Source organism: Scylla paramamosain, chromosome 15 (genome assembly GCF_035594125.1).
Source record: "Scylla paramamosain isolate STU-SP2022 chromosome 15, ASM3559412v1, whole genome shotgun sequence".
Lineage (NCBI taxonomy): Eukaryota > Metazoa > Arthropoda > Malacostraca > Decapoda > Portunidae > Scylla > Scylla paramamosain.
In genome coordinates, this window is record NC_087165.1 from 25163045 (window position 1) to 25189302 (window position 26258).

General features: G+C 42.0%; 1 protein-coding gene across 1 annotated transcript in view; it reads right to left on the bottom strand.

Annotated features, from left to right (window-relative positions):
• Nucleotides 1-9262, bottom strand: part of LOC135107721 (uncharacterized) — a 51371-nt gene extending 42109 nt beyond the window's left edge. Inside the window, exon 1 of the mRNA XM_064017915.1 lies at nucleotides 9138-9262. The gene's annotated coding sequence lies outside the window, so the exon portion shown is untranslated. The remainder of the gene's footprint in view (nucleotides 1-9137) is intronic.
• Between the last annotated feature and the right edge of the window lie 16996 nt (nucleotides 9263-26258).

Sequence of the window (26258 nt, forward strand, 5' to 3'; positions counted from 1 at the left end):
GGGAAGGAGGTAAGAGCTTGTATGGAAGCAACTGGCTCGGCAGGATATGTTTGAGCTACCTTGCACTTGGGATTAGGACAGTTCTTTATGAGGTGCCCCGGCTGTTTACAAAAAGCACAAAATAGAGGTGGTCGAGTACTACTGCCGGTCATTTTACCAACCCCTGAGTTACCCGAGTTTATCTTACCACTAGGAGTCTCGGTCAGCTTGTCTGAGGTTGCCTTGCGATTCACCAGGGAGAAAAGGTCCGCTAACTGAGCGGCTTTGAGAAGATCTGTTTCTTCTTTGTTGGTGATGTGTAACATTACTGAGTAAGGGAGCTTACGCATGAACTCTTCTAAGGCTAAGAGATTTACTAATTCGTCGTACGTGGTTATCGCGGCTGACTTAAGCCAACGCTTGAGAGCCCTCAGTTTCTCTGAGGCAAACTCTAGATAGGTTTGTTGCGGAGGTTTGTTGCGGAGTTTTGAACATTTTTCGAAAAGACTGACGGTATTCTTCTGTGGTAATGGAGTACGCCGCTAGGATGCCCTGTTTGACACGGTCGTAATCCGTGTTGTTTTCGAGGCCGTTCAAAATAGTTAAAGCCTTTTGGCTGAGTTTGGGTTTAAGAAACCAAGGCCAGTCTTCTCGGGGCAGTTCAAAATGTACTGCTGTGTCCTCGAACTGTCCAAAGAAAGTTTCGGGGTCTTTGTCAGAGAACTGAGGGAGTAATGAGAGATATTTAGTTAACTTTTGTTTGAGGTCAGCTGTGGTGGTTGATCGAGATTTTAATTGTGCGAGCTGGGTCTCGTGGATTCTTTTTCTCTCTCCTCTTTCTTTTTCTCTCTCCTCTCTTTCTTTTTCCTCCTTTTCTTTTACATATGCCAGATCTCTTTCCGCTTTTTCTTTTTGAAAAGCTAGTTCTTCTCGCCTTAGTTCTCTCTCTTTCTCTTGCTGCCATTAGTTTCAGCTTTTCGAGTTCGAGCATTAAACTGGCGTCGTGCTGTGAAGCAGCACTAGTGGCTTCACCTCCAAGGTGAACTAGGATTTGAGTTCGGAGTTCTTCCTTCCGAATGTCAGACGGATATGAGAGATCAAACTGTCGGGCTATGTACTTTAAATCATTCTTTGTCACTTTGGCAGTTTGTAGCTCCGCCACAGAAGGATTACTGGAAAATGCGTCCAAGTTTAACTCATGCGACATGATTAATGAGCGTGAGGTCAATTGAACCAAATCAAGTGTGTCTGAGCCCTACACTGAAACCTGATCCAAGACCTAGGTTCGCCACCACGAGTCGGAAGGACCCGCGTGAACGACAGGTTCGAAACCACGAGTCGGAGGGAAATGAGTTGACCCGCGTGCATCGACAGAGACTCGTTTTTGAGTCTAGTTGAGTCAAGGTTAGCAACGCCTTAACTGTGCTTCTGAAGAGGCAACGAATCGAAGAAGTGTAGCGATAATCACTGCCCCAAAATGACTACCATAGAACTAACACTTAAGCACTTGTAATGGCTTGCCGTATTCGCTGCTTTCAAGCAAAGAGTGGAACGCAAGTTCCCAAGTTTTAAGGAGTCTCGGAGTTCGGGGTGAAGGTCACTACTAGGGGAATCGAACCGACACTAAAGCAACACTGAGGAAATCAATTGTTAGGTTTTTAACGCTTTTATGACTAGACGCCGGTACCTCGCGTACTTTCAAAGCGGAAAAACGCAAAAATTCACCAACAAAGAAATAAGCACAACTTCATTTACACTCGAGAGCAGGAAAGGAACTAGTGTAGTTATATGTATGTGTAAACATGTGTAATATCCCGGACGGGCCCCCAATTGTTACGTGTGAGCATACACTGAACTCTAGGGGATGGACCATGAAGGGGTGTTGCTCACACTAACAATGGAAGGGTTAAAAGAAAAGGAGACATTTTAACTGCTATTTAATATCTTAAAGTTAACCCTTAAATTAAGTAACAATACAAAATTGAAGATTATTTAAGTAAGTAAAAGTAAGTAACAAGGAGTGGCAATCTGAACTGGACTGAATAACTTAAAAGACTGGTTCAGTTAATAACTTAAGCCAAGTTAGTAAATGCATATAGATACAAATTACAAAAATAAACACCTTTACATATACATAATAGAAAATAAATATAAATGTGTTTGTGTGTGTGTGTGTGTTTATATGTGTGTGTGTGTTTATATGTGTGTGTTTATATGTGTGTGTGTGTGTGGGTGTAACACTGGTGTAACTCTTACCACCGCTCTCGAGTGTATACGAGGCTCCCAGCGTATGCCAAGGCGACCTCAGAGCTGTAGCGACCCTTGGAGGAGACTGAAGCTCGATGGAACTCCACCCCTCGTTATCGGCTTGGTAGCCTGCTAGAGGTCACGTATCCAGTATGCCTCAAGCTATACACGTGGCAGCGCCACGAGTTGAGAGGCAGGCACCTGGTTCCGTGGTAGAGTAGTCACGTGTGTGACAATAATAATAATAATCATAATAATAGTATCTACAATTAATTCATCGCTGACTGTACATTAATCTTACGAAACTTTCATTTCTTTTCCTTTTTCTGCTGTCACCACATTTCGTACTTCATAATTTTCTTGTCTTCCCTCCATATCTCTCTCCTCCTCCTCCTCCTCCTCCTCCTCCTTCTCCTCCATGTCCTCCCCGGATGAGTCATCTCCACCCATCTCAATAACTCTCACGTTCCACTTTTGCATCTCGATTTCATGACAGTTTCGCTCTTGCCTTATCACCCACTCGGGGGTTCACAATGAGAGATAGCACACGGGCGTCTCTCTCTCTCTCTCTCTCTCTCTCTCTCTCTCTCTCTCTCTCTCTCCGGTATTGCATATTTAATTCACGTCCATTAGTAAACGAGAAAAGGAACAGAGGAATGAATAATGAGTAAAAAAAGGAGGAAAGAATATAAAAATGAAATAAGATCTTGTTATTCTTCCTCCTCCTCCTCCTCCTCCATCACCAGCATCACAATTTAGCAGCATTGTTGTTATGGTTCGGATTTTAACGGCTCTGGTGATGACTAGTTATCATTGCTCGTTATACCAGTCATGTCGGATGTTTTGTGTGTGTGTCTGTGTGTATGTGTGTGTGTGTGTGTGTGTCTGTGTGTGTGTGTGTGTGTGTGTGAGTCCTTCCCGTCATAAGCGGATACCTGTCTCTTGTGTCTCACCTTTTAAAACATCGTTCATAATCACCGGCTTTCCGAACTCTTTCATCGTTTTCAAAAGGCTCAAAGCAGTCAATTAGGAATTACTGAAAAAAAACATGCTGGCTATAATACTCTTAAAACTCACAATAACTAACAATTTTCTTTAAACGTCGAGTATATAACGCAGGAAGGAGCTCGCTTGTCTCGTCCTCAGGGAGCTCGTCTTTGCTTACCTGTGTGCATGTAATTGGCTGCACGTGTGGTGGCTTTCATGCGTCAGTGAGTCACGCGGCGTGCGGCTGATCGTGTCTCGTTATGCTAGTGATCGTCGGGCGGTGATCCACAGTGCTCCAGTGAAGGCTCTTGTTGAGGCCCAATTATGCGTGTGTGATGAGGCGGATGGGAGACTGATTAAAGGAAACTGTGTATATGTGTGTGTGTGTGTGTGTGTGTGTGTGTGAGAGAGAGAGAGAGAGAGAGAGAGAGAGAGAGAGACGGAGGGACTAGCAAAACAGATTAGGGCAGACAAATAGAATGAGACAGACTAATAGAACAACAGAATGGCATGTAAAACAGAATAACAGAACGTGCAGGCGCTCCGGAGTGCGAGGTTTGTGTCCACGCGGCGGTGCTCGAGGGCAGGAGGAACCTGAGCTCTCTCTCTCCTCGTCAAGGTCACCGTTGTCTGCAGCAACGCAAAAATTCTAACAGTTATCATTTAGTTTTCTGTGCGTTTCAGTTTCCTCATGGTAAAATGCTGCCGCGTAAACATATCAATATATATTTTTACTTGAACGTCAACCGCATTTATAAAACCATGCTCCTCCTATTAACAAACCAACAGATTTATATTTTTTTTCTAACATGATGGTTTTTACGAGGAAAATTAGAGGGAAGGCTGAATCGCGGAATGACGTGTTTGACGCCTCCGTGAGTCACGAGTGTGGTGCAACACAGGCAGGAACCGTGATGAAAGCCGTGGTCTGCAGACTTGTATTCCGACGAAAGAATGTGACAATTCCCATTTTTGCTGACATTACTTCCCATTTACTGGTAAGGCCGAATGTATCGTTAGGTGGAGCGGGGAGTTTGTGTGGAAGAGGAAGGTGTGTCTTTGCTCGCATCGTGGGGTCTGCTTAGGGGGGGGTTCGATTTTAAATTCAAATAGGAGTATGTTTTGGTGGGGTGCCCTTAGAAGCAAGGCTGAGGCTGTTTTGGTTAGGGGTGGCTTTGGGTATAAAAAGACAGGGTGCGTGGACAAGGTGCGAGAGTAATATATTAACCCCCTCAGCTCTTCTGACACGAGATGCAAACTCTGCAGAAAAACAATGCAGCATTTTCATAGTCTGAGATCGGTGCGTTTTAAAAAGAAATTATATAATGGAGGCGTGAATATAATTACATTTTCGTGTTTTGTTCAGGTTACATCTAATTCTTTCTGTCTTTCTAGTTTTAGTTCTGTATACATTTATTTTTCGTTTTATGTCTGATATATTTTTTTTACCATTATAATGTTTTCCATATATTATTATTATTTTTTATCTTTCACAAATTAATATATATTCATAACACTATCTTCATACAATGCACCAAATAAAAACGTCACCAGCAATGATAGCGGCGAGGACAGGTATCAGAGGTTGTGCTGCTTCCTCTTCCCGCACGCAGGTGACAGTGCTCGCCGTCACCACCACGATGAAGGCGTTGGCTGACTAGATGGCCAGGCTTTTCACACTCTTCCCACAATTGTGCAGGAATACCATTGTTACTCAAGGCCTTTACCGTCATTACTGCCCACGCGCTCAGTGATAGGGTGCGTGCCATTACCTTTGTGTGCTGGTGAATGAAGAGCAGGCTTGTGTACATTCCTCGGGGGCGCGTTATACATCACCAGGCATTCAGAACACAGGTACGGTTCTTACCATACGAGTTCCGAATCGTGATGCTTCTTTCTGTATTTTTTGAATAGGGTACAAGAAATTATAGTCTGTAATGCCCCAAAGTGTATTATTATTACTATTTTTATTATTACTATTATCATTATCATTATCATCATTAACATTATTTATTTATTTATTTATTTATTTATTCATTTATTTATTTAGCTATTTCATTTATATCTATTTATTTTTTGCGTCCGAGTTTTGTCACCGCTACTCATTGGCTCCCTTCATTTACAAGGATAATTCAACGGCAGTGTTCATTCATGTGTTGATAACTAATCCGCCGTGAAAGGATCCGCTCCCTCTCTTCTCAAAAACACCTTCCATCCAACAGGTCCTGCAACACAGTCTCCTTCGCCGCTCCATCAGAGGTGTCACTCACGCCCCAAGCAGTGGCAAGTGTCTCATCACCTTCACTATCTATGCTCACCCGCCTCTATCTCACTTTGTAGTTTTCCATTTTTTTCCAGCTGAATTTTTCCTACGTTTAAGTTACAAATATGTTCACTCATTCTAGTATTTGCTACTCGTATGTCAGTTTATTCATAAAAGAGTAAGAATGGGCTTCTTTTCTGTGTGTATTTATCATCATTGTTATTGTATTGTCGAATGAATACGTTGCATATAATGATGAAATAGTTTTGAAGATCCGAGTTAGGTAGTCAGCTCATAAGCGTTCATCGCCTACAAATAAATGGACACGTCATGTTACATTTTGCAGCCTAAACCAAAAATTCCCTTGAAGGCAACGCACAAAATCTTGGATGACCTCCTCCACGTGCTTCTCAGCACCGCCATTACTCGCGTCCACAGCGGAGGCTTCTCATTAAAGACGTCCAGCAAGGCCCGGTGGTGAAGTAAGGACCGACCCCATTAGGAGAGTGGCTGAGAAGGGAGAGTGAGCACGTATATGCTGCAAGATATACGTATACACTCTTCCTCCCCCCTCTTACCTCCCCTCACCCACCACCAATGGACTCGCGCCTCACTATGGGTGGACGTCCACGCCTCGTTACCATCCCGGCAAGACCTCAGCGCCCCGAGCGAGGTCATTCCCTTGCCGCTATTAATATTTCACACCTGCGTGCTGGAATGACTCGCTTGGTGTACGTATACACTGACGTAGTCTGTCCCAGAATTCAGGGAAAGTATACTTGATTGGTCAATTATGCACGCTGTTAATATTCAAGAAAGAGTATTTTTAGGCACGTCTGCCGCGCTGCAACACAGCAATCGCTCCGTTGAGGCGCCCGAAAAGCAGGTCAACAATGAAACAAAAGTAGAAAAGGATTTCACTTTCGCTAAGTAATCATTCTCAGCGGTTTTTGGTACTCACTACATGAAAGTATAATTTGCATGTTTGAAAATTGTAGTTGAAAAGGTTTTACGTATAAAGTTGCAACATATGTTTGAACTATGAGTGTTGATATTTTACAGATACTCTACTATGAATTATCATGAATTTTCATGAAAAAACTTCAACACTTGTATTACAGCTCTGTCAGTAACTTACGTTCCTTGCTTTCACGTAATATTACAACCAAGACTTAATAATAACTTGCATTCAGTGTTTTAGTAATGTATTCTGTTTCATTCCGTTTCCCTCAAGAATAAGTCATGAAAGTCGTGCAGAAAGATATCGTGACGAGAGGAGTGACGGACGGGGGTGAGCAGCGGGCGGTGGGGGGGGCGTGTGGGCGGAGGGGCGTGCAAGGGAATGCCACACCTGCTGTTGCCCTCAGGAGCCCAAGCCTGTCCTGGACGTCCGGTGTGTAATGATCACATTAAAGCAAGGTTAGGCACGACACGCTGACACGCCACGCTGAGTGCTCACGCCTGCACTCACACTACTCTCTCTCTCTCTCTCTCTCTCTCTCTCTCTCTCTCTCTCTCTCTCTCTCTCTCTCTCTCTCTCTCTCTCTGTGTGTGTGTGTGTGTGTGTGTGTGTGTGTGTGTGTTCCAAAACTAAGTCGCAACTAAATCACACTATATTATGTATGCAAATATTCTGCTAATCCTTAACAACCTCAATATGGTGAACTTATGAGAGAAACTACTGAAAACGCGCGCGCGCGCACACACACACACACACACACACACACACACACACACACACACACACACACACACACACACACACACACACACACATTGCTCATCTACCTTCCAAACACTTTTCAGCATGCTAAAACTGAACAGAGTTATGGATAATTATGCAACACTCGTATGTCTCGAACCAGAAATACACACGGATACTTACAAAGTGATGCGGACGTTCACCTGAAAACGCTGACAAGAAAAGAGGCGGCGTCTTCGAGCTAATAATATGAAACAACTTTACCTAAATGTTCGTCATATTTTTTTTTTTTTTTCGCGAAGATAAACTAAAGTAAACAAAGATTGGGCACGTAATGATGAAGCTAAAAAAATAGGAAATGCTTGTAAACTCTCGCAGGCGTAGTAAATAAAAGCGTACTATTTTTGTTCGTAAAGTTAATGAGGTGAATGGTATGGAAAGTAAAGATAAATGTTTGTAAAATGCTGATGCTTTTCTTTCTAGTTACCTCAAGTACTGATGTCAAACCAGATGGATGTTATGGTGAGCAAAGGTTGGTTTTGTAGGGAGGCAATGCCTTCCTTGTGCAAAGCTTCCTAAAGTGCTGATGTCAAAAAATGTATTGTGAATTTCATTTTCAAAAATCAAGTAGAATGATATCAATATACAGACTAAGGAATTACTGTATATTAGTAGTTCCCTAAAGACAGGAAAGAAATGGAAATGCAATAAGGGGAAGTCATTGGCTGATTCTTTTTTTTTTTTTTGTTCGTTGGAAGTATTTTACAGAATATGACGCCACAATTTTGGGCAAATGTGCTTGACATTTCTAAAAACGATTGTAGAATAGTGAGAAATACAAAGAATTTAGAAGCGTTTAGGCAATTATAAAGTTTTCATTCGGTATCTTTTTAGTGTTTGGGGAATAAAGCCGCGACCACAGACAAACATCACTCTGACATCAGGTATTCTCCACACCAGCCGTGCCGTGAGAGTGGACACGCGGGAAACCCACAATGAGAAACCCGCCAGTAATGGAGAACAGAAGTTCCCGATTGCTGCCGTGCACTTGCTACGTCGTAAACTACTTCCCAAAATGAAATTGTCTTTCCACCTCGACGAACTGCAAGCCCGCCGTGATTTTTTACCATTCGACTATATATTCTTGCACTCTTCACTCTCCTGGCCTGCACGCACACGCCGTCCTCCTGGCCCGCCCATCATGTACTTTGCTGTATCACACTTTTCTTAATCCCTGTATCACACTTTTCTTAATCCTTTCACCGCAATAAACAACAACTCACAGTTCTAAAGGGAAACTTTAAAAACATCTGCAAGAATGAACGTGATAAAAAAAAAATGATTTTGCAATTTCTAGCCAGTACAATGATTGGTTGTTAATTAAGGAAAGATGTGCCAAATAGCAGTCAAGGGGTTAATAAATTTGTATCCATTTCTGCTTCATCTTTACCCCAAAACCCAACTCTCTCTCTCTCTCTCTCTCTCTCTCTCTCTCTCTCTCTCTCTCTCTCTCTCTCTCTCTCTCTCTCTCTCTCTCTGACAAATAATATCGTACTGCCGGACTTGGTGCTCACGGAATAACAAGTACTATAAGATGCTATTTTTTCACATTTTTTACACACCAGCCGTTGTTGTGTTGGTGGCCTAGGAACGAGGACAGAATATAGAAACTTGGACAACGAATGAAGTTATCGAGGAACACATCAGAGTGAACGAGCGAAATCAGTCCACTGGTGCAGAAGTTCGAAGTTTGCGATCACATGATGGTGTTACAACCCAAAGCAAAGCGAGGTCTGTGAAAAAGAAAGGAAAAAAAAAAAGTGAAAAAGTCGAGTCGGAATATTTTCTTAACCAATTCGGGCCATGAAAAGTATATACGTAAATCGCATTGTGGCTTGATTAAAATGGCCATAAAAAAAATTAAGCAACCATGCAAAGGAAGTCCAGTTTGATGTCTACCTAAGCTTAGAGAACTTGATGCTGCGAGGGTCTGTCTGTGGCTCCAGCACGGCCAGCACTCACACTTCCCCGCGCAGCCTGGACGGAGCGGCGCACCCTACTCCTGCCACCGCTCAAGAGATACTAAGAGAAAGGCGTGGGGCGGTGGTGGACTGGTGGTGGTGCCGATGCAGCCCGCGTGTGTATGTATGTGTGTGTATGTGAGTGTGTGTGTGTGTGTGTGTGTGTGTGATGAGCCACGCCTTCCCCTCTGACTAAACTGCTTGGTACACATTCCCTCCTTTCTTTCAACTTGTCCCTCCATTTATTGTCGTTTTCCGGCACTCCTTTTATCATCCACTCGCCCTCTTCCTCTTCGTCCCTCTGTTTTCCTCCTCTGCTTCTTTCTTCGTGGGCTGAGAGGTATCAGAGGAGACACGAGATCAAAGGTGAGGATAAAGCATTGCGAGCTGTAAAGCGAAAGTGTTTTTTATTATGAAAGATGTTTTCATATCGTGTGTCTGTTTACTAGTTTGTGGAGGGCTTAGAGAGAGAGAGAGAGAGAGAGAGAGAGAGAGAGAGAGAGAGAGAGAGAGAGAGAGAGAGAGAGGGAATATGAAGAAAGCTGCGAGATACAACGTAGATTCAGAGAATGAAAAAAGGAAAAAGGAGAGAAAAAAAGGAAAAAGGAGATAGGATAAAAGATAAAATGAAATTGTCCTGTATTTGTTAACTGAGGAAAGAATAACGAAGAAATATTTTGAACTACCAGAATAATGAAGGGTCTCAATTGCCTTTAAAAAGAATCCAGCTAATTTAGAAAAAAAAAAAAATATTGACAACATACGAGAGAAGACTCATACAGGTGTGGCCAGAATTACAATAACGTTCTGTGTTAATTTCCACTGTGTTTTACCTTGTCCCTCAGTTTAAAGTCTGAACTGCCGTCAATCTCCTTGTGAAATCTGATAATTGAGTGATTCTTAACCAATCACACAACTTTAGATTCTAGCAGTAATCTGTTTTTTTTTTTTTTCTCCTAAATAGGTTTGTGGCTCATATTCTTTCAATCCATCTATCTGTCTATCTATCTATCTATCTATCTATCTATCTATCTATCTATCTATCTATTTATCTATCTATCTGTATCTATCTTTCTTTTCTTTTTATCTTTTTCTCTGCTGTTGTTCTAGTTATTTCTTTCTTATCCTTTCCTCGGATCACAAATACAAAACCATTTCATCCTCCCTGAGGTTACCTGCTATTCTTTCTTACTCTGCCTGACTACAAATGCTCACTTTAGAAAGGCCGTTTTTTCATAATAGATGCTTATAAGCGAACACCTCCGATACACAATTCCGTACACTTCTCAGCTTGTCCCTTGTACATCACCACCGATAGCCCTTAAAAGCCCCGCGTCTGGTATACGAGTTTGTCTGTTATCGCTCGCTTCGTTTCATATTCTCATCTCAGCGCTGTATCGTTCTCCGTCTGCCGTGGCCTCAATTTCCTCCGCTGTGATGGAAGGTGAAGTCGGCTGCTGCATCGGTGGCGGTAGTCGTGCGTGACGGGGATGCGTGGTGCGTGGCGGGCAAGGGCGCCATGAATCACCCTCCCACCACCCGGAGTCCTGACCTTCCACCGATTGCCGCAAGGATCTCTTTTAATATGATTTTCTCTTGATGGTGTTTATGATACCTCTTAAAAGTGCAGTTAGTATTTCAAAACTCTCTGGTGATACGTGGGGCTAATTTAGAATGTAAGATGAGATAACAAGAGAAGGTGCAACTAACAGTCGGGCATACACTTGTCACATGCCAGTCTGTTTTCACCCATCGTCATCATTCATAACTTTATCTGGTCTTTTTTTAAAGCTTCTTAATGATTCAGCGCTATCAGCCAGATTAATGAGACTATTAATTAAACGGAAAAGGAAGCATTATACGTAGTGTCTTATGAATGAAAGTGATTAAAATATTTGGCATAATGGCCCATATTTTTAGCGTTTCCTATTTCGACTGCTTGGAACAGGCTAATTGAAGTTGTTGTGGGTTTTCAAGTGTTTTCAAGATCCTGGTGATGATTTAACATTTATTCTTCTTCGTTATTGGAAAAGATGCCCATGAGAACCACACGAAATATTTATTATATGGCTTTTATTCAAGAATCCGGTCCATTTTCTGGCCGGAGATGTATAGCGTGATTATCAGGTCGTCCATTCCCACGTCAACCGGATGTATGGCTGGATGACCGTATTCAATTAGGAGAAACTTTTTAAATAGTGGCAGTTAAAAGTTCCTAACTGAAATATTACAGTCATCCTTCACCACCAGGCGATGAGAAAGTGTGTAGTGCCGCTAAAGTCAGAGATGGCGTGGATAAAAGTCATGAATCACTAAGAAGACTCGAACTCCTAGTCTGGTATAGAAGGCCAGGACTTTATTCAGCAGGCCGCGGAGGGGGATGCAAGGTGTGGCGGCTGTGTGTCAGGAGAGGGATGCGAACCGATGTCCCGAGCATCTTCACTTAGTTTTAATTACTTTAGCTGATTAATGCTTTGTCTGATTACTCGTCGGATCATCAAAAACTTGTGTTGTCATTGTTGCTGTTGCTGGAGCCGCTGGAAACAATGACAACAAAGGCGATATTTCTTTAACTTCCCTCGATTTATGAAACATTTCCTTCAAATGGACTAAAGGACACTAAGAATTTGAAGCTGCCCGGACCCGCTCACCTCCTCCTCCTCCTCCTCCTCCTCCTCCTCCTCCTCCTCCTCCTCATTACTACGAGTAGACTCCCCACTTCTTTCCCTCTTCTCGTATTTACCCTCTTCCGTTCTCGCCGTCGGCCTCCACCTCTTTACCTGCCTCTCCCCTTACCCATCACTGGTAGCTCGTTGTGCTCCACCACGCCCCGAGGCGAGATGGGCCTGCCAGGAGGGAAGTGGGAGAGGACGGGGGAGTGATGGGGGAAATTTCTGGAGGAAGAGAGGGAGAGACGGAGGGTAAAGGGAAGGAAAGAAGGAAGGAAGGAGAGGAGGAAAGGAAGGATTAATGGTTGGGAAAATCTGGAGAGAGAGAGAGAGAGAGAGAGAGAGAGAGAGAGAGAGAGAGAGAGAGAGAGAGAGAGGAAGAGACGGAGGGAAAATGGAAGGAAAGAAGGAAGGAAGGAAGGAAGGAAGGAAGGGACTGCGGGAGAAAAAAAAATCTAGAGATAGAGTAGGTGGATAGATGGAAGGGAAAGGAAAAGAAGAAATGAATGAATGAAAGATGGAAGGAAGAGAAGGAGAGGAAAGATTGATGGGGAAAAATCTAGAGGGAGAGTGGAGGGAGAGGACGAAAGGGAAGGAAGGAAGGAAGGAAGGAAGGAAGGAAGGAAGGAAGGAAGGAAGGAAGGAAGGGGAGGTATCTACTATCCTGTCATCCTTATCCGGAACCTCATTTCCTAAAGACGACAGAGAGGGAGAGAGAGAGAGAGAGAGAGAGAGAGAGAGAGAGAGAGAGAGAGAGAGAGTACGAAGAAATTTGGGAACGTAGACGAGTGTAAGAAACAGAAAGAAGGAAGGAGGACTAAAAATTAATAATACTGTACCTAATATCTGTTGGGTTTTGTTTTTATTTCACAGACTCGTGCACTCCTGTTTAATATATTTGACTTAGGATTTTACTGCAGGTTTTTTTTTTAGTGAAGGTGACTATCCTGCCTAAGAGTCTCGTTTTCTATCATCTTTGCTGCTTATTAGTTGTATCTTTGGTTTCGTCTTAGGAGTTTGTTATTGTTATTATTATTATTATTATTATTATTATATATATATATATTTTTTTTTTTTCATAGCCATGTTGTTTGAGTTTTCGTCTCGTTTATATGATATTTTTCTGCGGCCTTACTAATGATCTCCTCCTCCTCCTCCTTCTCCTCCTCCTCCTCCTCTTTCTCCTCTTTCTCCTTTTCCTCCTCCTCCACCACCTCCTTTCTCATTTTATTTTAATTTTACTGTCTTCATCTTCTATTCTTCTTCTTCTTCTTCTTTTTCTTCTTTTCCTCCTCCTCTTCCTCCTCCTCCTCCTCCGCCTCTTCCTCCTCCTCCTCCTTCTCCTCCTCCTCCTCCTCCTTCTCCTCCTCCTCTTCCTCCTCCAAAACCACCACCACCACCACCATCACCACTTCCTTCACTTCCCCCAACCATCCCCCCCTTCTCGCTCGCGCAGCCTCTCCTCCAGCCGCTCCTCAGCCTGCAAATATATTAAAGGGACGGATTCCTTGGCAATTAATCTCTGTGGATCTCTGCTAGTCTGTGCCCATTACAAGAGTCCGTTTAGGAGAGATTTATTGTTGATATATCCTCCTCTTCCTCCTCCTGCTGCACCAAGAGAGAGAGAGAGAGAGAGTAAATGATAGTATTCGTGCATTTATTCATAACGAAAATCAAAGAAAGAAAGGCAAGGCATTCTGTTTTGTTGGTTCTATTTTACAGTTTGTAAGTTTGTTTTCCTTTCCTTCCCTTTATTCTCTTTTTTTTTACTTCTTTGTTTTTCTTTTGTTTCTTCCTTTCATCATTCATTTTCCTTCCTTCCTTTCTTCCTTCCTTCGTTCATTCATTTTATATTTCCCTCACCTTGTCTTTTCTTCCCTTCTTCCTCTCTTTCTTATTTCTTTTCTTCCTTTCTTCCGTCCTTCTTTCTTTCTTCCCTTCCTCCTCCCTTCCTTTATTTCTACTTTCCTAAATGAATTGGTTTTCTCCTTTCTTTCTTTCCTTCCTTCCTTCCTTTTTTCCTTCCTCTTTCTTTCTTTCTTTTTTTCGTTTTCTTTATTTATACCCTTCTTCCATTCTTTTTTTCCTCCCTTTTTCTTTTTTTCTTTTTTCCTTCCCTTCTTTCTTCCCTATTTTTGCTGATTGTTGGGTTGGTTTGCTCCTTCCTTCCTTCCTTTCTTCCTTCTTTCCTTCCTTCCTTATTCCTTTTTCTCCTCGCTTTCCTCCTTGTCTTTTCCCTTCTTTTTTCTTCTTTTCCCCCTCATCCTCTTCCTTTCTTCCCATTGGTTGGTTAGTTACTTGCCAGCTTTGTATCGTGTTATTTCCTCCTTTCTTCCTTCATCTTTCTGTTCTTTTTCTCCTCCTGCCGTCGCTGAGGAGGCGATGAAGGGCAGTATCAATATTGACTGTAATAAGATTGATCGATTTCATGGCTAAATTATCGTACCGGAAGTAAAAAGTTTAAAATTACTTACTCATAGAGAGAGAGAGAGAGAGAGAGAGAGAGAGAGAGAGAGAGAGAGAGAGAGAGAGAGAGAGAGAGAGAGAGAGGAGAGAGAGAGAGAGAGAGAGAGAGATATGATGTAAATATGTTGGAGAGAATTAAAGAAAGAATTTAAAAAGAAGAAAGGAAACAAAGAAGAAATAAAAGAAAAAAAAAGAAACAAGGAGAACCAAGAGGAAGAAAAGAAAAAAAAACAAGAGAAAAGTTAAGCAAATGAAAAATACCTAAGTTAAAAGTAAAGGTCAGGAAGAAACAAGGAAGGAATGAAAGAAAACTAAATAAACGAGGGAGAGGTGAAGGAAGAAAAAAGAAAAAAAATAGAAGGGAGAAGTAGAAAAATTAAATAATCGGTATCAATAATAAAAAAAAGCAAAGGAGAAATAAGAGAGAGAGAGAGAGGAGAGAGAGAGAGAGAGAGGAGAAGAGGAGAGAGAGAGAGGAGAGGAGAGAGAGTGAGAGGAGAGAGGAGAGAGAGAGAGAGAGAAGAAGAAAAAAAAGTAGGCATAACAAGTGAAATGAGGAAATGGAGCAGGAAAGAATGAAGAAGGAGGGATAGGAAAGAAAGAAAGGAGAAAAGGTATAGTACGAAAGAAGGAGAAAGAAAATAGGTAAAATAAGAAAGAGATGGGAACAGGGAACAATGAGGAAGAGATGATAGAAGGAGTGATAGAGAAAGACTACGCTAAAAAAAAAAGGGAAAGAGAGGGAGTGAGGGATAACAGTGGGGAAAAAGGAAAAGGGGAAAGAAGAACAGGATATCTATTAATATGAATGAGAGGATAAATAATAACAAGAGAGATGGAATGGAAAAGATAGATGAAAAAATGCAAGTGAGATGGAACAGAAGAGAGAAAGAGGAAGGGAATGCAGTAATCGTGAAAACAAGTGATAACAAGGGAGATGAAAATAGAAAAGATGGATAGAAAATGAAAGAGAGATGAGAGGAAAAGGACGAAGACTACACTAGGAGGAGGTAAAAGGGATGAAGAATAACGAGGGAGCAGGGATAAATGATAATGATGAAGAAAAAAAAAGAATAGAGAATGTAGTAACGTTGAAATAGAAAATGAGGAATACACTAGAATAAAGAAAATAAGATAAGGGATGATAAGGAAAGAATGGGAGAGGAATAATCAATAATGGATGTATTAGGGAATGAGCGACAACGGATTTGGATAGAATGAGGGAACAGGTGAAGGAGAAAGAGAGACAAGCCCTGATAGGTTTTGAACGCGGTGACGGAAGGGAAGTGTTGAGGGAAGGAGACTTGCCAAATGTACCAAACAAATGAAAACAGGAAAAATGTTCGAAATTAAGTTATTACTTCCAGAGAGAGAGAGAGAGAGAGAGAGAGGAGAGAGAGAGAGAGAGAGAGAGAGACTAAATTTGAATATCCGTATGAACGTGTTTTCAGTGTGGTGCTTGACTTAAATATAAATCAAAGTAACTTCGAGCCTGATTAAATTTATGGTCTTGATAAGATTTATTAATCTATTTATTTTTTTTATTTTATTCCCTCTGCACTTTCAAATATTTTACGTCATAGTCCTGCCGTGCATAGCAGAGTTCATTTACTTATTCACTTTTTTTTTTTCCTCTCCCGTGCTGGCGCTTTCCGTACGTGGGTAAACAAGGTTGGGCTTCCATGATGCCATTCGGATTTAGAAAAATGGTTTTAGCTTTCCTGTTTTCCTCGCATATTCGACTATTCGGTCTTTCAGGCTTCAGAGAATTCCCCTTCGCTAATCTGTGCAGGGGGAGGACGCTTTGTTATGGCTGCGGCAGAGACTGTGACTTCCTTTTTCTGTATATCTTTAAAAATCAGAAAGGTAGTTGGTGGGAGACGAGTCAAAGTGGTTTCATTCTCTACCAGTCACTCTACCTCGTAACTCAGGCGCTGGAGGGTATCAGACCACCACTCTACCAGTCACTCATTGATATGTTTTGGCGAATACGTGCTATTATAGAGGTTTAAATGGGGGAGATCGTGTTTATAGAGGGATTTGAACATAAAGATAATAATTTTACTATTTTTGAATGAATAATTAATTTTAGTATGTTTGAGTGAATAAGTGTTGGTATCTAAAGTGACTCATTTCTATGTTTTGACAGATAGATGGTGTTGTAGAAATTTAAATAGATACAGTGTGCTTATTGTGAGATTTTAACATATTAATTGTGATTTTAGTATATTTTTATGAACAACTGGTGTTTGTATTAATAATCTGTAAGTCACTTATTGCTGTTTGGACGAATAGATGCTGTTGTAGAAGTTTAAATGGATGGAGAGTGTTTATAGTAGGATCTGAACTCATGGATAGTGGTTTTTTAGTGATGTTTAGATGGATAAGTTTATAGTGAAAACTGAATGAATAGAGAGTGTTTATATTGAAAGGAATGGACAGGTTGTATTTACAGTGACATTTGAGTAGATAGTTTGCATCGAATGGGGAGTTTCGTCAGTGTTTTTTTTTTAATCTCTCTCTCTCTCTCTCTCTCTCTCTCTCTCTCTCTCTCTCTCTCTCTCTCTCTCTCTCTCTCTCTCTCTCTCTCTCTCTCTCAACTCACCTGTGAAAATCAATAACAAAAGACTATCAGTTATATCTCAGTTTCCCGGAACAAGAGATTTTCTTCACGCTTTTTCTCCTCTAGTGTATTTTTCGCTCCGATGATTTTTCTGGTGGTTAAGTTTTTCCTACACCTTTTTTTATTCCTTGGAGAGCGAGGAGGACTTTTACCATTGATCCCTCTGAGTGGAAAGTAGCGTCCTGGTGTCTCCTCCTCCTCCTCCTCCTCCTCCTCCTCCTCCTCTTCCTCCTCCTTCTCCTCTCTTTGGTTCGTTTTTGAAAATTGCTTGCAGTCCCTCCTTATTTTATATTTTGCTGACACAGACAAACACACATACACACACACACACAACACGCACACACACACACGCAAGCTCTCCTCTCTCTCTCTCTCTCTCTCTCTCTCTCTCTCTCTCTCTCTCCTCTCTCTCTCTCTCTCTCTCTTCTCTCTCTCTCTCTCTCTCTCTCTGATCATCGTGCTTGCTGTATGAGTAAATTCGATTATATATGCATATTAATGAATGCACATCAATTACTTATCTATTTATTTAGGCCCGAATTTCCCCCTCCTAAAAAAAAAAAAGAATTCATGATGAATATGGCGGGAAAGAAATTGTTGAAAAAGCCGAAAAGCAGAAAAAAAAATTATCTTGCATTGTTTACCCTCGTGAATTCCCCCACGCGTCTTCCTGTTTAATTAGCGTAATGACACGCGGTCTGAAATGTGTCTCCTTTTTTAATCAGAGTGGAAATGAGGCAAATATTGCAGGGCTGAAAGGCGGGACGGTGGGAAGGGAGGACACTAAAGGGGGGGTGATGATTTTCCTAATTTGCAAAGAGAGAGAGAGAGAGAGAGAGTTCAGTTGCCATGAATGTTTCCTTGATAATATTTCCCTTTCTGTGATTTTCTTCTGCGCCTTTCCTCCAGATTTTTCCCTTCGACCATTCCTTCACAGCCTTCCTGCCGTAACCTACAATCCTAACTTTCCACAACCTCACTAACTTCCTCCCATTTTCTTTTCTTGCCTCTCCCAGAATCCTCTTTTCCTTAATTTCCAGCCGTTTCCCTTTTCCTTACTATACTTCTTCCATTTTTTCCTTTTTTTCTTTTCTTTTTGCCTATTCCTTTCTTTCCTCTTTCTCCTGTCTCCTCTGCCCTCTCCTGCATCTGACGTTTTCATGCATGACTGTGACTGGGTCAGGCCGGCAGACCAGTTGCCTCTGTGTGCGACCAGTTAGTGTGGGGAGTCTCACATAGATGGCAGCAGCACGGTTCTTGTCTCTGGCGCCTCCACTGGTTTGCTTTCCTTACGTCATAAAAAGATATCGACGAATTTTGCAGATGATATGTTGTTATTACTGCTATTGAGATTGTAAGAAGAAAAGAAAGAAAAAAAGAATAATGACAATAGTAACTGCTATTACTGCTGCTGCTACTGTTACTACTACTGCTACTAGTATATACCATTACCACATCGAAGTATACTGCTACTTACTACTACGATGATGATGATGATGATGATAATAATAATAATAATAATAATAATAATAATAATAATAATAATAATAATAATAATAATAATAATAATAATATCCTTGTCTCAGTCTGTTACAAGAATTTTAGTTATAAAACAGTAACAGTATGAATATAGAGTAACACAGTTATTGTTTCCATTAAGAGTGTTTTGTTTGGTACGAGTTGCAAGTTTACAAAGTTCAGCCTTGCTACTGAATTTGCATAACATCGTGTTTGTGAAGTGTGGTGGTGGTGGTGGCGGTGGTGGTGGTGGTGGTGGTGATGGCAGTGATGGTAGCAACGTTGCATGTTTGTATTAAAGTTTCTGCCCTTTACGATGTGTCTCTTCCTTGTTGCTTTTATTAGTGTTATGAATTTTTTTCCTATGTGTGAACTGCTAGTGGCGAATTCTCAGAATGATTAACGTTATTACTGTTGTGAATATAAAGACTTTTTCCGCATTTGTAAACTGCTGGTGGCGAATTCTCTAACTGACTATATAATATTACTGTCACTAAAGTATTATTAATGTTTTTTTACTTTTATGAATATACATTTTTTTTCCCATTTGTAAACTAGTTCTCTAAATGACTAACTATTATCATTATTACTAGTTATTATTAGTGTCATTAATATTACGAATATATATACACATTATTTTTTTATTTGTAAAACTAATAGTGGCGAGTTCTGGAAATTACTAAATGCAGTGAGTTATGGTATACATATGGGATGTACCTGGAGAGTGTGCCCGGCAGCGAAGGGGAGCGTGTTCTATCACTCGCCCCGTGGCTGTTGATTAGTGGAATTAGTGTAGCTCGGGGCCTGATGAAAGCACTTCCTATGTAGCAGCACGCGATTGGATGGAGAGTAAATTCAAAAGCAAATATATATAGAAAAGAGTGTGTGTGTGTGTGCATGTGTGTGTGTGTGTGTGAGAGAGAGAGAGAGAGAGAGAGAGAGAGAGAGAGAGAGAGAGAGAGAGAGAGAGAGAGAGAGAGAGAGAGAGAGAGAGAGAGAGAGAGATTTCCTTTTCTCTTTTCTCCTCCTCCTCCTCCTCTACCGTAATGAGCACAGATTAATTCATATAATGTTGCTGTTATAACACAGAAATACGTGCAAGGAAAAGCTACAGACCACATTACCTGCATTCGTACGCTCTAGATATGACGCCACAGTTTAAGAGAGTACCTTCTCCGCCGTCTTTTGCAGGAGCCACACTCACATTAAAAGTCTTGAGAAGTGTAGCCCTTTTGTGGTGAGTGCCTGGCCCTTCTGTCTGCGTGGCACTTGCTGGCTGAGTGCCCCCCTCTGCACCGCAAGAGTGGCACCTTTCCTTGCGTGGGGATGGAGATATCTGAGTTCGTCTTTCCTTTTTATTAAAAATTCTGAGGAGCTCTACTCACGGACAAAGCGTCTTGAACTTTCCACCGGAGACTATATTGTGTTTGTGCCCGAGAGTGACGAGCGGCGTTATGCAAACCATTATTTGTACGTGGCTGCCTTCAAAGCCCAGCACCTGTAAATTACCCTCTTCAGGCTCTTCTTGAAGCCTCGCGCTGGATGACGAAAGCCGCGGGTGTGAAGCCATTTGTTTCTGGCACTCTTCTGTTCTTTCTCCTTCTCATGGTGAGGAAGACGAGGAGGAGGAGGACAAGGAGGAGGAGGAGGAAGAGGAGAAATTATGATAGAAGCTACAAAATAAAGGAAATAAAGAAAAATAGTACGCAATGAACACAAATGGAAAGGAGACAAGAATATATCAGAAGATCTCTCTCTCTCTCTCTCTCTCTCTCTCTCTCTCTCTCTCTCTCTCTCTCTCTCTCTCTCTCTCTCTCTCTCTCTCTCTCTCTCTCGCTCTCGCTCTCGCTCTCTCTCCTGCGTCGGGATATTGGCATGCAGATTCCCTCTCGGCTCTGGTGCTCGGGCCGGCTCGCGTCACGCCGGGAAGAGTGATGGTGACCGGCCGCGGCATAGAGGCGCTCCCAGCCAGGCCCTGAGCACCTCCCTGACTGGGAACTCTGCCTACTTTGATAAGAAATGGCTCGGATTTTTCCCTCATACATACACAAGTTGGGCAGAGCAGAGTATGCATGCGAGAAGAGAAAAGAAAATATTGCTCTTGCTGCAGTGTTCTTGTGCTTTTTTCAGTTGCGTTTGATGTTTGTAGTCTGTGCTTTGGAACGTAACCAAGCTTCATTAGGGAAATCGTTGCTTTGTGTTGCGTGTGTTTTGGCGAGGCGAGCGGCGCTGAGTGTGTGGTGGCGAGACTTCATTAGCGCCGCAGCTGTGGTATTACTGGAATGACTTCGATGATTATACTGTGACGAGAATTACTGCCTCTTAATTCGGTCGTTTTTATTCACGTTATTATCACTGCTGGACCTCAAATGAACAGGAACTTTTCATAATAATTAACATATGAGTCTCGCCGGTTTAAATTTATCGTTGTTGTAAAGCAGTGAACAGAAATCAACCACATGTTACATAGAATTTAACTTCATCCAATCAAGTAGCAAAAGATAACATTTATCATAAAAATTATCATAAGAATTATCATAAAAAGAAGTCACGAGGCACACATCACAGCCAGGCTCTTAATTTCCTTATTGTTTTCCTCTGAGCCCTATCATATGTTGTCCTGCCTTAGCTTGTTACGTGAGAGGACCATTGTTGGCTGAATCGTAACGCGATCTTTCTTTCTTTCCCCAGGGTGAGTGACGCGCGGTTCAGTCCCTGCGGTGTGCTGGGGGCGGTGTCATGAAGCAGAGTGGTGGGGCGGGATTCTGGTGTAAAGGATATCGTCTTTACGTGAACTGCCGCCTGTGAAATATAAGACATTGGCGGGAAAAGGTGCACATCCCTCACAGACGGTGGCCCGGAGAGTGTGAGGGGAACGGGTACTGTATTGCTAATGTTTCTACTGTTACTGCTAATAGTACTGTTGCTCCACTACTACTACTACTACTACTACTACCGTTACAACACTACAACACATCAGGGTGCTGTTAATCATTCCACCAACCCTCTTAACGACCATCAACTCTCCCCTCCGATCTCTGTTATTGCATATTTTATCTTCCAGTCCTTGTTATATATTACAGCTCAAGAAAAAAAAATAGAAAAGAAAAATGATTCACTAAGCTATCGGTGGAGACACGAGTGATCATCAGCACACTGGGAGAATTGTGGCGATTTTAGATGCCCTCCCTTCCTCTCTTCTTTTTTTCTCGTTGTTGTTGTTGTTGTTGTTGTTGTTGTTGTTGTTGTTGTTGTTCTTCTTCTTCTTCTTCATCTTCTTGTTCTTGTTCTTGTTCTTCATCATCATCATTATCTTCTTCTTTTTCTTCTTCTTCTTCTTCTTCTTCTTCTTCAAGCTGTGTATTATATACTTGTTAACTCCCCAAACTGCAATATAATGTGTCCACCAGTTTGTGTCTTTTATGTAACCTGAGAGTGTAGTGTTTTGTTGCACTGGGCCATAAATACTTCTCCTTTCTGTAACTGTATCTTGTTGAAGTGTGTGGAAGCAGGTCAAGAAAAATATGTAGTTCGCCTTTCGCAATGACAACACAAACTCTCTCTCTCTCTCTCTCTCTCTCTCTCTCTCTCTCTCTCTCTCTCTCTCTCTCTCTCTCTCTCTCTCTCTCTCTCTCTCTCTCTCTCTCTCTCTCTCACGTACACGTCCATCACTCCATCAAAGGCCATTTCCCTTCCTTAACAAATTTTGTGAGAGGAATAAAAAGGAAGGAGAAAATGTCGGGGAGACGAGGATGGGAAGGTGAGGAGGCGGGGCGGTGAGGTGGTTGCATTAGAGACGGTGGTGGTGGTGGCGGCATTGGTGATGGTGGCATTGGTGGTGGTGGTGGTGGTTGTGGTCCCTATGCTACACCCTCTCTCTCTCTCTCTCTCTTTCTCTTTATCTTTCTCTGGCCTTTTCTGCGCCCGGCTCCGAGATGCCCAAATGATTTCAGGTCCCCGCGGAGAAAGGCCAACAACGTGCTTTCCTCTCGATTTGGTTACTCAGGCGTTAAGAGAGCGGCGCCGCGAGGGTGACGAGAGGAAGATTGAGAGAGAGAGAGAGAGAGAGAGAGAGAGAGAGAGAGAGAGAGAGAGAGAGAGAGAGAGAGAGAGAGAGAATTCCTTTCACTTCGGTAAATTGGAAGAAGTCATTGTAACTTTACTCTCCGTTTTTACTTATTCTTAATGTTTTGATCGCAAAGTTCAGGACATTTTGAGATTCGTAAGACTTGAGGTATTATTACTTGTGTTTTCTGTTTGTGTGTCGTGTTGGGAACGTTTGAGGAATTTCTCTCTTTCTTTTAGGCGACTTTTAATTGAGGTGTTTGTGACCAGCCTGGACTCCATGAAGGGACGAGGCGTCTCGGGCACAACTGCTTGTCTCAGGTGCCTTGGCCGACCCCGTGTTCGAACCCTGCCTCTTGGGGGACGGCGTTAACACACACACACATCCACCCACCCACCCACACACACACACACACACACACACACACAGTATACCTATGTTTTGATTTCATATTTGTTAGAAAGTGACCTTAAAAGATATACGTTTAAATGATGACCGTAATTTTTTTAAACTTTTATCTACTGAACATGATATTTATGGTGTATTTATCAGTTTGTTGATACAGTGTTAAGTTCTATTATCAAATTGTGCTCCATGTTTAGAAAGATTTTTTTTTTTTCAGTGAACAGTTAATTCATCCTTTCTCCGTCTGACACTGTCCGTCTGTCTGTGTCTGCCTGTCTCTCTGTCTGTCTGTTTGTCTGTCTGTCTGTCTATCTGTCTGTCGGTCTCAGTTTGGCTGCTCGTCTATCTCTGTCCCTCTGTATGTACGTGTCTCTGTTTGTCTCTTTGTGTTTGTCTGTCTGTCTGTATTTGTCTGCCTACATCTGTATCTGTCTAACTAACGGTTTGTCTGTCTATCCGTTCGTCCCCCTGCTTATCTCTCTCTCTCTCTCTCTCTCTCTCTCTCTCTCTCTCTCTCTCTCTCTCTCTCTCTCTCTCTCTCTCTCTCTCTCTCTCTCTCTCACCGCAGTAACTCGCCACGTGAGTAATAGTCAGAACGCTACTATTTTTTCACGATTTGTTGTCAGCGTCACTAAAATTTTCCACCCTTCCGCCGCGACGAAATATTAATGTCGTTTTGGTCCGCGCTACATTAATACAACGCAGTCGAGAGAAAGAGAGAGAGAGAGAGAGAGAGAGAGAGAGAGAGAGAGAGAGAGAGAGAGAGAGAGAGAGAGAGAGAAAGAGAGTTAAGTCTGATGGCGGGGCAGGACTTAGTTACTGGTGAGCGATTCAAGGTAATGGCACCCGCGTCTGGACCTTGAAAGAGAGAGGAAGGAAGGAGGCGACGGGAGATAAAAGAACGTAAGAGGGGGGTAATCAATAGAGAGAGAGAGAGAGAGAGAGAGAGAGAGAGAGAGAGAGAGAGAGAGAGAGAGAGAGAGAGAGAGAGAGAGAGAGAGAGAGAGAGACTAACAATAATGAGAGAAGCCATTCATACTACGAAAACTAAGATCACAAAGTTTCAAGTAATATGAGAGAGAGAGAGAGAGAGAGAGAGAGAGAGAGAGAGAGAGAGAGAGAGAGAGAGAGAGAGAGAGAGAGAGAGAGAGAGAGAGAGAGATACTATTCATAATGTAAAAATAAATACGAACTTGGAAGGAACATAAACCAGAAAAAGAAAGGAAATTCTGAAAAGGAGAGAAAAAAATCTTATTGGTAAGACTGGAGGGAATTCTCGTGTCACACTTGAAACAAATAAAAATAAACAAGAGGAAAGAGAGAGAGAAGGGAGAATATAGGATAGGGAAAGAGATGGGAGGGAGAAAGAGTGACAGACAGCAAGGGAATGTAAACTGCAGACTAGACGCTGGCTTTATAATATGTTAAGTAACACATTGCACGTACTTGGCAGTCTTAGAAAGGTATATTTTGTATTTACTGTGAGATTAAACGGGGAAAATGAGAATGAGGAAGCGTTGAACAAATTAGAAAAGGAAAGAATACAATTAAATAAAAAAGAAGATAAAAATATGAAAGTCAAGTTTAGGAAAAAAAGCGGAACGTTGAGAGAGAGAGAGAGAGAGAGAGAGAGAGAGAGAGAGAGAGAGAGAGAGAGAGAGAGAGAGAGAGAGAGAGAGAGAGAGAGAGTAATTAAAGAGAAAGATAAGATAAAAGTTTCCCTGTTATGAATGTATTACACACACACACACACACACACACACACACACACACACACACACACACACACACACACACACACACACACACACACACACACACACACACACACACACACACACACACACACACAGCATTCCATTACTTCTGAGGACTTCAGGCGTTCAGAAGCCAGTTTTATGAGTATGGGGAGGAGGAGGAGGAGGAGGAAGAGGAAGAGGAAGAAGGAAGAGGAAGGGGAAGAGGAAGAGGAAAAGGAAGAGAAGGAGGAAGAGGAGAAGAAGGAGGAGGAGGAGGAGGAGGAGGAGGAGGAGGAGGAATAATAATAATAATAATAATAATAATAATAATAATAATAATAATAATAATAATAATAATAATAATAATAATAATAATAATAGACGGAGGAAGGAATGTAATGTGACCGCGAGGTGAGAAAGAAAAAAAAATTTATTTTCCTTATTCTTTTCTTCTTGGCCTTTCCTTATTTGTAATTTTCCTGCGTTGTTTTTTCCTCTTCCTCTTCTTTTTCTTTCGTTCGTTCCTCTTTGTTGGCGGTCACCCTTTTGTCACCCTTATTCTGTTCTAAATGTAAGAATCTATTGTGCTTTCTGTAATTGTTCCCTCCTTCTTTACACACACACACACACACACACACACACACACACACACACACACACACACAATCACTGAAGTAACAACACACAACGCAATGCTGCACCCCTTCACCTTTATTTAATCCACCTTAACACACATCTACAATCACCCGCCGCCCCTGATGTATAGCGCAACCTTCTGCCTTGATTACCTGCCACAAAATTACGCGAGAAACGGGTAGTAGTGTTCGTACATAAGTGCTCAGAAGTGTGAAGGAACCTGTGTGTGTGTTTGTGTGTGTGTGTGTGTGTGTGTGGTGCGTGCAGGTGTTAAGTAGAGCACATCGGTACCTTGGAGTTGAGTTCATTGATTTCGCTCTACAGCACTACAGCACCTGAAGGACGCGTGTAGTAATGTAGTGGTGGACTGAGGTGGTGCTGCGTGTTACTGTGACAAAAAAAAAGTGTGTGTGTGAGAGAGAGAGAGAGAGAGAGAGAGAGAGAGAGAGAGAGGTAAGATAGAAAAGACTTCGCATATCAGCAAATGAGTGTCAGATCTTATGCATCTTTAACTAAATACAGACCAAAAAAAAAAAAAAGACATAACAGGTTTATTGCAAAATCTACAGATAAACTATTCATTGTCCCCTCTAACATCAATATAGAAAAAAAAACATTGGGACATGATGAACCGAAACAACAATGGTGATAATAATGGCAATGATAATAAAACTGCCATCCAATTCACTGAGCAACACATCACACGCCACGCAACTCAACACACTGACTGAGACCACAAACCACTCATTTCTCACCACCAACTCACCCATTTACCCATCCATCCACTCTCTGAAACACAATCCACTCTCACATCTACTCATTCCTACCATTCTGTCTCTCCTCTCACCTCTTCCGCACCTGCACTCCCCTCTGGCCTCGTCCGTACCCCGTCTCCTGTACCATGTCGTTAAGAGCATAGTTCTCCCTTTCATATGGT